A 15,282-nucleotide genomic window follows, 5' to 3' on the forward strand; every position below is an offset into this window, starting at 1 on the left:
TGCCTATCACCACACCTGGCTAATTTTTTGTATTTTTAGTAGAGATGGGTTTCCTTTTGTTTTAAACTTCATGTGCTTTCATTACATCCTGTGAAGTTCTACTTAACATTGAAGATCATTTAACATTCCTAACTTCAATCCCTGAATATTTTTTATTTTGATTCTAGTACAGGTTCAGAGTAGGGAAAATAGTCCCTTTAATTAACTGACATGTACCAGGCATGCCCCTGATTTTAACTTCACCTTTGAGAAGTTGCAAAATTTCAAAAAACAAAATAAAACAAATCAAAATGCTCACTCAGAAGGCTGGGAGTCTGAAAAGAAATTCAGAAAATACACAAAGATCCACATAAACTCTAATGACCCCAAATGCTCACTGACCCTTCATCTCTCTCCACAGATGTCCCCAGCCCTGTGGCCGTCTCCTGCAGGGAGTGATGGCAGAATGAGGTCGTGGCCATGCATCTGATACACACAGGCAGGGGATAGCACAGCACCTTCCCTGAGCTTTAAGCTAAAGGTGTGTGTTAGTTTCTCCATCTGGAACGGGGTTGGGCTGAACCCAAGATCAAGGCCCCTGCATTTATAATTCTTCATGGACAGCTGATACTGTATATTCCCCCTGATGTAGAAGTACCTTTTCCCAATTTTAATAGCTATTCATAGATAATTCTGGGGCAGGCAGCATAATAAAAAAACACTACTGAGCCCATTCATTCTGGAACGGGCTTATTATCACACCAGGTGCTGAAAATGTATGTAGTTCTAATTGTAGGATTTGTACAACATTTATGAATCCAAGACAAAGTGCTTTATATAAATCCTCGATGGACAGATCCAACCCAATATATTTACTAATTATTTACTGATTACACGTGTCCCTTAGTTCCGAATGCTTTGCTAAAGGAAGAGACAAAGATGCTGAACCCTATTTTTAATCATTTCCAAGGGAAATGTGAATTTCAGGTTTCCTCTGTGAAAGCCATGAGTAGCACAAAAATTATTAGGTTGAATGGCTTAGCAGTGATTTCCTAACATTGCTGGTAAATGTGTTTCTCCAGTGATTAGTGGCAACTTTAAAGTGTAAGACTGTGTATGTGCAGAGTAGCCCGCCTGGGCCTACCTGGGCCAAGGAATGCACAGTCTATCCCTTCTCCTTAGGGAATGTTCTGTTTATAAATGCATCACTAGAATTTGGGGAGCCCTATTCATAGGGATTCTACTTGAAGAAAGAGAGGAAAAATCCCACCCACTCTCCTTTGTTTTTAGAAATCACACTTAGAGAGCAGAGAGCCATCCTTTCAATCTAATAGGACTCCTAGATCCATCCATTTGACATAGATTCATGAAGTTTCCAGGGCTCAGTACCACATAACACGCTTGACAGCTGGGACACAGAGTTCTGGAGGCTGCCTGCAAGGAACTTACAGTTTCGCAGGGGTGGGAAGGAAGCAAAGTCAATTATAACAGAGTGGCAAGTGCAACAGCAGAGGTTTGATGCTGTGGGGCAGGTAGGAACCATTAAGTTGCGTTAGGTGTGTGTGTCAGGGAAGGCTTGCTGGTAAACGAATGGGAGTTGGTGTAAGTTAGGAGTTGGGAAGTGGGCAGTGGGAGAGAGAAAGAACCAAGTCCTTAATAATCTGGTCAAAGAAAGATCCTGAAGGTAGCTGTGGCTGATAGGGGAGTAGAAAAGTGGAGACCATGAGCTTGGACCCAAGCCAGAAGCACATGATCTAAAAATGGCAGACAGTGTCCTGTATGCAATGGAGGATGACTGGGACATCTAAGGAGGAGATAATGGCACAGGATTGAGCTTGAGGTTTGGAAGGAGGACTCTTGGCCAAAGCGGCAAAGGGATGGGTGTGCAGGAGGAGGGCAAGAGTGGATGGAGACATCTGTAAAATGGATTCTAATATAAAATACTCTTAGCTATGAGCAGTGCACGGCTTCCACTCATTTTTTTCCTTAAAGAGTATGATAAACACTGGATGCTGAAGCCCAAGAAACACTTCGCCCTCTAGAAACTGTAAAAGTCACTGTTTCCATAAGGGCAGAGACTCTGGACAAGCCCATGAAGCATATTTTCAAGCCACTTAAATAGCACATGCCCAAGGGTATGTTGTAGACAAGCCAGCATCTGCAGCAGCAGGTAGCAGAGACAGCTTCCTCTTCAGGAAGCAGACACCAAATCATTAGAACCTTAATGCCGTGTCAGCTTTGGCTGCCAAATCACAGCTCCACACCAAATGGAACCATTTGCATCTGGCTCTGGATTTAAGCCAACTTCTTTGGCTTTAAGAAAATTCTGAATTTATACAATATAATATGAGAACACCTGATCTTCACTAGGCAACCTGCCTGTTCTCCTTTTTAACTTTTGAAATCATTTCTATTTCTTATTCTCTTCCATTCCACTAAATTTTAAGATATCATTTAACTTTTTCTCTTTTCTTTTTTAAGTGGGGTCTCACTCTGTTGTTCATCCAGCCTGGAGTGCAGGGTGCGATCTCCACTCACTGCTACCTCCACCTCCCAGGCTGAAGTGATCCCCCAACCTCAGCCTCCAGAGTAGCTGGGACCACATGCAAGCGCCGCCACCACTCCCGGCTATTTTTTTTGTATTTTTGGTAGAGAGTAGATTTCGCTATGTTGCCCAGTCTGTTCTTGAACTTCTGAGCTCGGGCAATCCAGTCATCTCGTCCTCCCAAAGTGCTGGGATTATAGGCGTGAGCCACCGCGTCTGGCCCACTCTACTTTTTCTTTATATTCCTTTGAACTTTAGTTTTTGGTATCATGGACACATCTCTCAAAGCTGGTTAGCACACTCCAAGTATGGACCGGCAACTGATGGGGTACAGGACAGACCTGGGCTGGGTTTTTATATTTACATTTATTATTTCCAAACTGCAATGTAGAATTCCTCTATAAGAACAAAAATTACAAGGAATCTATATGACTTTAATCTTCCATGTCCTGATGAACTTTCCCTGATGAGCTAGTTGATTTAAAACATCTCCTAAGAGATCTCATTATATTATGTAGAAAAGCTTCTGGAACTGTTCATTTAATAAGCTTCCATATTATAATTGGGATAGATAGATATCATCTAGAAATAACAGAGATTCCTTGGGCTGAGGGTTCAATATCAATGTCCACTTGCAATATTAAATTATTCCAAATTCACAATTCAGAGGCTACAAGTTAAATGCCACATAAAATTGAATTCAGTTAGTAAATTTCTTCTTTTAAATAGATGAGATCTCGTTCTGTCTCCAGGCTGAAGCGCACTGGAACGATCATAGCTCACTGCAGTCTTGAACTCCTCTAGGCTCAAGAGATCCTCCCACCTCAACCTCCTGAATGCTGAGAACAAAAGTGCAAGTTACCATGCCTGAGCACAGATTTCATTTTTAAAGTGTGTTTTTTCCATATAAATGTTATATGTCCACCACTGTTTTTAATAAACTGGAACATATTAAAATACAACTTCAAGATTTAGAGTAAAATGCACTGGCTTGTACTACATTTTAAAATTTACTTTTGGTCTTCCGGCTGTAGTCAACTGAAGAAAGATCTATAGCACTGAACAAATGGCAAAACGAAGCTTTTATATTATAACAACCCTGGGGTTGTTAATAACAAAATGAACCTCGGACAGCATGAAAGTTTCAATGATGAACAAATATTGAACTTTTATATTGTAATAGCACAACCAATACTTCATTCCTAGTTAACTTTACCTCAATTATTTTTTTAAAAAAGATAAACTGTTTAAAAGTTACTTTGTTTAAACTTTGAAGTATAAGCTGGTGAGCAGGTGACACAAAACTAATCTACTCTGCTATAAATCAGAATAGGGAGTACCCATTGGGGGACAGTAACCAGAAGAGGGCACCAGGAGGCTTCCGTGGTGCTGGTAAGAACTGCTTCTTGATGTGCTGGTTACAAAGGTATATTTGGTTTATGAAAATTCATCAAACACATGCTTTGTGCACAGCTGGCACTGGCAAAAGATTTAATAATTAATTTTTCACTTAGCAACTTTCTGATTAAGGTATACAGCTGAAGAAAACAAGACAGGTAGAGTAACTGTGTAAAAGCCAGAGTAAACCTGCACCGTGGAGGGAGCAGGTGCCACAGCTTCCTCCGTATGCATGTGGACACAAGAAGCACATTGGTGAGAAAGACATGTCTAAGTGAGGAAGAGAAACATTCAGGACTCCAAAGAGTCTATTTAGAGAGAAAAAAAGTGGTAGGTGGGGGAAAGTAAAAATGACATGTTTCTTTGTACCCTTTCCTCCTCCTAAATTCCATTTGACATCATCCAGAAATGTTCATTTGACATTTCTGGTTTGAAGACTATGAGGGGAATGCATCCCATGGGCCAGTGGTTACTGACTACAATATTACCTTTGGAAAGTTTAGGAAATCCTCTTATGGCCTCTGTGATTTTCAAGCTGGGGATATAGCCAAGTTGGCTTCTTATAAGCCTTAGATCCCAGAAGGTGGTTTGGGGGCAATGTTCCACTTCAATCTTTTGTACTTAAGTTGATGAAATCTGACATGTGAGATTACATGGAGCTGACAATGTCACATGAAAGTAAATCTGGATAAAAATATTGCATATCTATGTATATGCACATGAGGATGGAAGGCCTATGAGCTCCAGGCCTTTCGTTGTATGCAGTAACGTCATTCACCCAAGCACCTGAACATATCAGCACCTGTGAACTTCTTTTTGTAAAATTTACTATCTAAATCCCATTCTACCATCACAGACAACGGGGACTGTGACTTAGTCTCTATTTCTCCTCCACCTTAGAGACTGTCAGTACCAAATGAAGAAAATTTTATTTCATAGTGCCTAGTTGAACATGCCAAGGGGCTTAACCGCATCTCTATAAAAATATTTGGTTGGCACCTACAGACAATAAACAAAAGGAGTGCTCAAATACCATACTGCATTCATTAATCCTTATTTTCCACCCACCATATATATATATATATATATATATATATATATATATAAACAAATAAACAAAACCACACATGACTGCCTTCCTACAGTACCGTTCCCTACAACCTCTCCACACACGCAAAACTTGAATGTTATTTGAAGGAGATGCAAATCAATCAATGTGGGTATGCCTTTCAGTTCAGTGAGGGGCAGTTCTAAGGAACAGCCTTGTGACCAAGGTCCTATTGTCTGGGTTGAGCAGGGACCTGAAGGGCTGCACCCTGGTCCCTGGCTGAAGGTTGTGCCCACCACCCTGAACATTCAGTGGCTATTGCTTAGGTGCTGAATACACGCAGTAATTCCCAAACCAAATCTGTATGCCAGTCACAGATAACCCTCTGCATCCACAGGTTCTACATCCATAGATGACACCCACCATCACTCAAAAATATTTGGAAAAATAAATAAATAAATAAGAATAAAAATAGTACCAATAAACATACAGTGTAGGCTGGCATAGTGGCTCATGCCTATAGTCCCAGCACTTTGTGGAGATGAGGTGGGAGGATCGCTACAGATCAGAAGTTCAAGACCAGCCTGGGCAACAGAGTGATACTCTATGCCTACAAAAACATTTTAAAAAGTAGCCAGGTGTGGTGGTGCACACCTGTAATCCGAGCTACTCAGGATGCTGAGGTGGGAGGATTGCTTGAACCAAGAAGTTGAGGCTGCAGTGAGCATGATTGCACCATGATTGCATCCAGCCTAGGCAACAGAGTGAGACCATGATTGTAAAAGACAAAAACCAGGCCAAGTGTGGAGGCATGTGCCTGTAATCCCAGCACTTTGGGAGGCCAAGGTGGGAGGATTGCTTGAGTCCAGGAGTTCAAGACCAGCCTAGAGAGAACAGTAAGACCTCTGTCTCTCAAATAACAATTAAAAAACAAAGCCAGCATAACTGTTTAGATAGCATTTACATTGTATTAGGTACTATAAATAATCTACAAACAATTGATTTAAAATATACAGGAGAATCTGCCTAAGTTAGACAAAGATACCATGCCATTTTATATCAGGGACTTAAGCATCTGTGAATTAGGTTATCCAGAGAGAATACTACACCCAATCCCCTAAGGATACTGAGGGATAACTATATTTCTACATTAAAAACTCACCTCTCAATTTCAACACAGTGTGGTAAGGACAAGATTCATCTAATTTGGGCAACTGAAAAACAGGGATCGACATGGACATTTATGGTAAGGTGAGTTTGTTTAATTTTACCTGGGGCTTCCATATTATAATTGGGATAGATATACACCATCTAAAAACAACAGAGGTTCCTTAGGCCAGGAGTCCTTCCGTTACCCCTTAAGAGGCACATTGTGTAATATAGTCTAAAGCTTTCCTTTTACCCACTTCTGGTTCTACATCTAATACTGTGCTTAACTGTCATGAGATAATATCGGAAAAATGCCAAATGAAAAAAATCAACCCTGTCTTTTCTGTGTATGTATCCAATAGTGATATGTGGGGTATTACTAGGGTATGATGAGAATACAGCATGATGTGTTTTTGACATTTTTAAAAAGGAAATCATATTACATTTGTCTATTTTCCATTTATTTATAAATTACTTAAAATTTGCCTTAGAAACTAGAGCATATAGTTTTTTTTTTTAATAACTCTTAGGTTTATGGTCTTAATTATTTTGCCTAATGTCTATAGTGATTAGAAGACGACATAATGCAGGGCAATTCCAAATAGTCTTCCGCTCTCCAGAAAACAGACTGAATCACCTATAGTATTTGGCGAACTTCAGGATGACCTAAAATATCTCAAGTGGCTCAGCCTCTCATTACAGAGAACAGCCAACCAATATGTAGGATTCCGGTCATCAGCCTGGTGCCAGGGTCCCCAAAGGACCTGCCTGAGAAGCCAATCTCAAAAGTTATTCTCAAAAGTCAAATACATTCTGCACATCACCAAAGGGACCCAAGGAACCTGAGCACATCTACTGTCATCACAAAGAACATTTAGAAACATGCACACTCACATATATGTATACATAAAAGTATGTTTTCCATATGTATCCTATTTATAATAAACTAAGAGAAAGTTTAAACCCTAAACATTTTGGTTGGCTTCTCACAAGCCACATGTAATCTGGAACATAAAATTTTCTCAGAGATAAGTCAGATAGGAAAAAGAATGTTCTTTCAGTTGGAAGGGCTAGGCTTTTGTCCTAATTTTGTTAGGCAACAGCCATGAATCCCAACAAATAGTGCTCAAGTATCCTAATTCAAGTTCCCACTCCTGATTACTGATGTAACAATACATAATGCAGGAATTTATTCCTCTGGTGCTTACTTGCAAGTGTGTGAGTGTGTCTGCATGAGTGTGTGTGTGTGTCTGCACGTGTATGTGTGCACATGTGTTCTTTTGAAAGAGAGTCCTCTTTTTCATTTGAAATTTTATTTATTTCTTTATTTTTTGAGATAGGGTCTCACTTGTCACCCAGGCTGGAGTGCAGTGGTGTGATGATGGCTCACTGCAGCCTCAAACTCCAGGGCTCAGGTGATTCTCCCAACTCAGCCTCCTGAGTAACTGGGACTACAGGTGCTTCCCCTACATCCAGCTAAGTTTTTCAAAAAAAATTTTTGTAGATATGGGGGTCTTGCTATATTGCCCAGGCTAGTCTTAAACTCCTGGGCTCAACCAATTGCCTGTGTCACCCTGCCAAAGTGCTGGGATTACAGGCACTGTGCCAGGCCCTACAAGATTTCTAATGGGGTATACTTTCCCTAACTTTAAAATATAATTTACATAGCAAGATCCTTCTTCTAACAGTAAAAACAAATTCACTCATTTAATCCTACATGTACAGTTCCATTTTGTAACTGGGTTAGCTCTATCATTTAGAAAACAAATCCTATATCAACTGTACTTTTTCCACCCATTTGTGGTCAGTCATACAATTACGGGTTTTTAGCACATAATATTATATTTACATTTCAGAAAAGTCATTACTATACTTTCAAAGAAGCTACTTTTACATTTTACTTCTAAATAATAAAAGCTATTGGATTATCTAAGAGACTTACTCTTTCCCATATTTAATTTACAGCTAAGTCATTTCAGAAACCACAATTACCAACATGCAAGAACCTCTACTTGAAAAATTTGTGTAATTTGAACATGGAAAACCAATTGTTTTAAATTTAATAAAGCATTTTTCTCTCGGGCTTCAAACAGTAGAAGCAGCCCAGAGTAGAACTTAATGTGTGAATTATAAACTTCTGAAAACAAAGGCTTACAATCAAGATACTGCAGGATTTTTCTTATTCTCTAATGCTTTAGCCAATGTATTTCTAAATGTCCCAGGAGACTACTTTCTGAGCTTGCTCTCTTCACCAACCCAGTAACTCAAAACAGATGAATCATTTTCTTGAATCTTAGCCTAAATTTTTCCTTGGAAATTTCACTTGATATGACACGCTTCATATCAGCCCAAATTTCAGTCTAATATTGACTGCCTGGATATTCCACATTTCATGGCCCATTTTTAAGTTGCAGCTTAAACCTTTTTCTGCTTCCAGGTTCTGACGAACACATGCTTTCTGTATACATGAGCTCCCTGAAATCCTCTTCTATCATGTACAATCTTCCCCATCCAGCAGGCTCAGCCTGGTTTGAGAACATGAAAGCTTATGGTCATAGTTGGTCTCTAGCCCCACACAATGACGGGAGTTGTCATTCTTATTTTCCTCTGTTGAGTGGATCTCAGTCTAATAGCATGGGTTTGGGACACCCATAAATGGTTCAAATCCCAGCTCTGCCAAGGCGCTTTACCTTTCCGAGGTTCAGTCTTCTCACCTATAAAATGGGCATAATGATGATAATCTGTGCAAAGCAAATGGTAGGATGTGGTACATCATAAGTGCCAATTAGCTACTATTAATATTCTTGAATTTCGATTGTCTCCTGGGGCTACACAGCAGTTAGCTGTTAAGTATGCCAGATCTTACAATGATCAGTTTTGTGGACTCTCACACCAGAAGACATGTTGGAAAGGGTTTAATCTAAGCCTTCCTTTTTCAGTCCTGGAAACGGAGCTCTGATAAAGCTGTCTTTCTCCAGTGCTGGTCGCTTCAAGAACACCGCCCAATAGCTTTCCCTGGCTCTCCAAGCAAGTCCAGTGCAAAACTGCTAACCCAGCCTTCACACCCCTCTAGCTTTGTAAAGCCACTGCACGCCTTCAATTTGGACTTCTTCCCTAGACAAGACCACAGAGGGCAGCAGAAGCCAAGAGGGAACAGAACAGTTCTGCCCAGACGTATGCTCCCTACAGTGGGCAGCATGCCTCTGATGTCCTTTCCACGCACAGAACAATTCCCCCAAAAAACCAGTAGGTGCTTGGTACTGTGGGATAATCAGGAAGCTGCAGGTGGCCAAGTGAAGAAAATAGTTCTACAACTGCTGGGACCCTGCTTTCACCAGAGCTAGGACCAATGCTGGGGCTGGACCAGAAGACCAACTCCTACAAAGCCTTAGGACTACCCAGGTCATACTTCATCCCCTTGAAATGTATTTCACCTGTGGACTAGGTAGATTCCAAGTATTTTGAATTGCAAATGTTCCCCCATCAATTCAATGGGAGGGGTGGGAGGTGGCTTGGATCAAGTAAGGGTAAATTTCAAATTTTGGAAGAGGCATAATAAATCCATGTTTCTCTAACACTGATGTCTTTGCACTGTGTACTTAATAACATTTATAAACAAATTTGTCAAAAGTTGGAAGGAGAGCTTTCAGAAAAATAGCAGCTATATTAAACTGAAAGTGTGGTAACTGACATAGTCGCTGGTCATCTACAGCCCATTCAGTCCTTGGCATTGATATCCACAATTGGTGTAAGAACATTGAAAATTTCTGTACAAATGTGCACCTGCATTTCCCTTCCACTTTCCAAAATTAGTATCTAATTACATGCAATTATTACTTTTATAGCTGTTTGGAAATTTCATCCCATATAGGTTTTTATTTGGGGGAGGATGGGCGTTCAGCTTTCAATGCTTAAAAAAATCAAAACTTATACACCTGTCAGGAGGGTACTATCTGATTCCCTTAGACATTTATGCATGTTAAGCACTTAATTTAATTTAAGCAATTAAAATTTAGGATGATACTAGAGAAAATCTAGGAGAGGTAAAAACTCAATCGATCAGGAATAACACAATATGCTTAAAGAGCAAATGCATTAACAAAGACTGTCCTTATTATCATTCATAAGATATTTTTATTAAATGTATCACCAATGAGGTAGCAAGTCTGCAAATTAATTAAGAGCTTCCCAGAGGACAAATATCTCCAAGTTTTTGGAAAGGAATTTATCATGTATTCACCTAAGCAGGAGCTGCAGAAGCCTGGAAATGAGTTTGTCATTTCAGAAAAGATCTAAGCACTTGAGAAATGCTTGGATAAATTCTAAACCTGGAGGATAAAATTTCAGTCAGTATCAGAATAAGCAATAGACCAGAGCCTCACACACTTAGAAACTGTCTCAGAAACAGGAGAAATTCCGTGGGGTGGGGAGGCCTTCCAGTAACAACATGTGCAGGAATATTTTCAGCAGTCCCTTCACTATTTAACCAATCTTTGCTGACTGGATCGGCCACAACTCCTTAGACTCAACTTAAGTCTTCATCCCACAGAGTAAACACTTTCGCTCTTAATTATCCTCATCAGAAACTCAACACAGATGATTGCCCTCTTCTGCATAATAAATCATTCACATATTTTCAAATGTTAAATGATCTCAACCTTGAATCCTCTAGTCTAAATATCCTCAATTTTTTTATCTTGTGTCCTAGATCATGCGCACCACACAGCAAACACAAATGTTGGTCCTCGCTCTGACCTCACCCTTTCCAGGAGTATCCATCCACAGCCTCTCTAACTACGGAGCTCAGTGCTCCACATAGAGCGGAGACTCCTATCACAATCTCTGCGAGAGATTTGGCTCAAAACTACAGAGGCTTTCACAGCACCAAGCAAAAAGGTAAGATGCTACAATTTATACCTACTGCAGTAAGAATTGGATCGAGAATTCCAAGTCTGAGTGCCTTTTTAACGTTGCTGTAAAATTCAAGGCACTTCACCTAATTATTTTAGGATTTCATCAGTTTTGAGCACAATACCTATTCACCTTTGCCAACAGTTTCTTCTAATGCATTAGTAAAAGAGGCCTCAAGTGCCATAAAAATTTTGGTTGCCAGTTCCAGAAAAATAATAGGCTCAAGGCCACACATCATTTTTCCTTTTGAAAGAAATTTTAACTCTAAATTTGCAGCAACAGAATTATATATATATATACACACACACACACATATATGATGTGTATTTACACTCATATATGATGTGTATGTATATACAGGTATACATCATATATAGCATATATATAGAGCACTTCACTTTATTGGAATTCATCCTTAGTCATAAATTATATTTCAAATTGGCAAAAAATGTTGATCAGAATTTCAAAAATTGAAGCATCAAAGTAACCAGGGTGGGGTTTTTCAAGTGTGCCAAAAATTCTCTAAATACAAGATGTGCCGCAACCCACCCACCAAAGATCCCCTCACCCAAGCAGACAGTCCGCGGCGACAAGGGCCAGCATGCCCCTTCATGGTCAGAACGGCAGTGGCGCAAAAGACAATGATTTCAACCAAATATGGTTTGCCTCTCGCCAAATTTTCCGCATGTCCAATAAAAATAAGTTCACAAAAATCCAGCCAAGCATTACTTTCCCCCCTAAAGTGCTTCTCAGATTACAAAACAGCTTTGAAAGTTCAGCCTGACAAAACAAATATGGTACTAGGAGGAGAGACCTGGAAAGCAATCACAAAAAGTCTCATTTAAATTCCTGGAAAGCACAGCTTCTCCAAACACAGCTATTCAGCTCTTTGGAAGGCAGCACTTTCGGGAGCCATGAGTTTAAAACTTCACTCTGTCCCCCAACACAGCACCCGCAAATCCGAAATGAGTTGGACGTCACACTCCCTACTCAAAAGAATGCATCAAATATCCACTCTGCACACCGCGGAAAGTAACCCCAACAGCGGAATTTGACGCCTGCCAACTGCATAAGAATTAAGACTCAGGTATTTACGATTCTAAAGATCCCTAATACCTCAAACGTTATAGCCACAGAGAACCAGAAATCAATTGAACACACTTTAACCTTTAAGAAGTGCAGTTTTCTACAGGAATTGGCTGAAGAAAGACAAAAATCTTCACTCCAAGAGCCAAAATAAAAGAGCACCATTACTGAGCCGTAGGGGCACAACTGTGTCCGTCCGTCCCCAAAGCGCAAGCCGTCCTCCCGTTAGCTTCTCCAGAATTTCCTGCTTCTCCCCAAACCACCTTCAACGTTCCCCACACACAAGTCTGGCCACTTATCGAGGAGTGTAACTCCGGCAGAGCAGCGCGCAGGCTGCAGCGCCACCGAGGAAGGCGTCACCCACCCTTACCCTCTGCCCTCTCTCACCAGTCTTCTCTCCCCGCCGCGCCTCGAAGCGCACGACACCGCGGGGCTCGGCGCTTCCCCTGGCCGCGCGGCACTGAACTCAGAGGCGTGCGTGTCACATTTTTATTCCCCCGTAGAGTCTCGGGTGCGCGCGCCACGCGCTCCCACACTCACACTGACGCCCGCTAGAGCTGGGACCCGGGGCCCGGGAGCTCCCGACGCACCCCGCGGAACTTGGGGGCTTCAGAAGGCGAGTGAGCGGCTGGAGTCGTCCTGCTGCGGGCTCGAGTCCTCCTCCTGCCACCCTGGGGGTCTTGGAGCTGGCCGGCGTTCGCGTCCCGGGCGGCCTGCGGGATCACCTCCCCGGGGCCAGCGCAGCTCCGCGCTGGCTGCAGCTGCTAGCGCGGGCGGCGGGGCGCAGCGGGTGGCTCGGCCTCAAAGGCAGCAGGGGGCTGCGCTCAGCCCGAGCCGCGCGCCTCATTGTTTCGGGCAGCTCGGCGGCCGCTCCCGGGTTGGGAGGGACCGCGGCCCCGAGCCCCGGGGCTAGGCGGCGGCTCCCAGCCCCCGCACGGAGGCTGCGCCGCGCCCGGCCCCCGAGCTCCGCTCTCCCCCTCCGCTCGCCCCAGAGCCCCCTCCCTCTCGGCCATCCCTATCGTCCTCCCGGCTCCAGGCTCACCTAGCGGGCGGGAGCTGGGCACTGAGAAGTTGAGCTGCCCCCTCCCCGCGCCCCCGGCCCGGCAGCTCGGCCAGCCGGCGAGCGCAGGCGGGGCGCTCCCAGGCTGCGCGCTGATCACTGCTTCTCGCGAAGAGTGATTGCAGACTTGGGCTGCGTGGGGCGGTGCGGGGCAGAGCGGCTGCCTAAAAAGGCGTGTTTCTACCCGGCCGCCGCCTCCATCCAGCCCTAGTTCTTCAAAGGATACCCGCCTGGCACCTCGCCTGGCACCCCAGGGGCACTCGGGTCCCGGGCGGCGGCAGGGATACTGGAATGCGCACAGGCTGTGGGCGGCGGGGAGGGAGTCCGGGCGCCTGGCCCGGCGGAAGTGAGTCTTTGTGTACCAGCTCCAACACCTCCCTTCTACACCGCCGAAGGCCAAGCTACCTGCGCGCCTGGCAGCCGACGGGGTGGGGCGCAGGGCAGCGCAGCATCCTCCCCGGCTTCCTCGCTCTCTTTGTTCCTCTGGCTCCGCCAGGCTCCACGCTGCCGCCTGGCCCTTGCTCTCGGAGCTACTCTAAGGATCTGGGATGGGCTTAGGAGCGGACTACCTTCCATTTGCGGGACACCTTCCATTTGGGAAGGGTAACTCGCCAAGTCCGGAGACGGTGCTCCCTGGAGACCCCCACCTGCCTGCCCGTCCCCACTGCTGGTCCCCAGCCCCAAGAGGGACGGAAAGTTCTTGGGGTAGAGGCCGGCGGGACACGTGGCGAAGCGGCCTCGGGAGCTAGTGGGCGGCTGCGGGCCTGGCAGCTGGCAGCTGGAGCCTGCGGGCGGGGCCGCGGGGAGGCGCAAATCAAGTGTCTATCTGGTGGCGTGCAGAATGTTCACTTTCACCGTGACGCTTGCGTTTTTTTCGAGGCGGCTGCAGCTGGTCCCAGGACCCCGAACCGCGCCGCTCTTTGTTTGCTGGTAAATACTCCTCTGAACTTCAACGTGGCTCGTGGCTCTCCGCGCGCGCTCGTGGCATTGGGTGCTCCATCCCGTTGGTTCTCTCTCGAACCCAAAGAGCTGTTCAGGTGTAGGGGAATCCCAGGTAGATGGGTAATATTTCTAAGGTTGGGCCCATCTCAGTGGAACTGGTTAGTCACCCCTCACTCCACCCACACCCTCAGTCGCTACAGGGATGCACGTTTTGGAGATAGAGATCTTCGATTAAATGTATTACTTAAAAACCCACAAGTACATTAATTTAAATAATTTAGGATTTTTTTGGAAGGGAAAGCAATTAACTAGCTACCCAATTCATTCAGCAATCAGTGCCTACCTTGAGCTTGGAACTCTGAGCAGGACGGTGGGCGCCCCAAGAATTTACAGAAATGTAAAACAACGCGGGAATTAAACTAAAACCGACTGGGTGTAATGCACTGTGCTCAAACAAAAGGGTGGGCCGAAAACGCTTACTCAGTATTTCCCCAATTATATTAATTGTGTTTGACACTTGGAATTCTGCGGAACTGCCTGAATGGACAAATGTGGTTAAAAGTGACAAAACAAACAGGCAACAAGAAATCCTGCAGAAAGACTCACCCTCTTAATAGCAGAGGGGCACAGAAGGGGGCTTCTGTTTCTCTACTCTATAATGGATATAATAATACCTACCTTCAGCAGGGCGCAGTGGCTCATGCCTGTAATCCCACTACTCTGGGAGTGCGAGGCGAGTGGATCATGAGATCGGGAGTTCCAGACCAGCCTGGCCATCGTGGTGAAACCCTTTCTCTACTAAAAGCACAAAAATTAGCCGGGTGTGGTGGTGCGCACCTGTAGTCCCAGCTACTGGGGAGGCTGAGGCAGGAGGTTGCAGTGAGCCTAGACTGGGCCACTGCACTCCAGCCTGGCACAGAAAGAGACTCTATCTCAAAAAAAAAAAAAAAAAGCCTAACCTTCAAGGTTTGTTGTAAGAAGTAGAGATCATGTGTTAAAAGTGTCTCCCTCAGTTCCTGAAATGTGATACCTAATAAATTGTAGTAATTAATAAATGACAGTATCCATTATTAAAACACTTTACTGTGAAACAGAAATAATTATACACTTTTTATAGTGTATATGTGTTTTATACCCTTACTTTCCTTTTTGCATAAATGCTGC

At 43.8% G+C, this 15,282-nt stretch overlaps 1 protein-coding gene across 5 annotated transcripts in view; it reads right to left on the reverse strand.

Moving 5' to 3' along the window:
* Nucleotides 1-13,493, reverse strand: part of ST6GAL2 (ST6 beta-galactoside alpha-2,6-sialyltransferase 2) — a 95,919-nt gene extending 82,426 nt beyond the window's left edge. For 3 of the 5 annotated variants that reach the window (XR_005202261.1, XR_005202262.1, XM_017541113.2), the window contains exon 1: nt 12,504-13,017. The gene's annotated coding sequence lies outside the window, so the exon portion shown is untranslated. Of the gene's footprint in view, nt 1-12,503; nt 13,019-13,158 lie in introns of those variants that run through there. The other 2 variants (XM_037742968.1, XM_017541112.2) reach the window with 2 other exon arrangements.
* Between the last annotated feature and the right edge of the window lie 1,789 nt (nt 13,494-15,282).

Source organism: Cebus imitator, unplaced genomic scaffold, assembly GCF_001604975.1.
Source record: "Cebus imitator isolate Cc_AM_T3 unplaced genomic scaffold, Cebus_imitator-1.0 Scaffold131, whole genome shotgun sequence".
Taxonomy (NCBI): Eukaryota; Metazoa; Chordata; class Mammalia; order Primates; family Cebidae; genus Cebus; species Cebus imitator.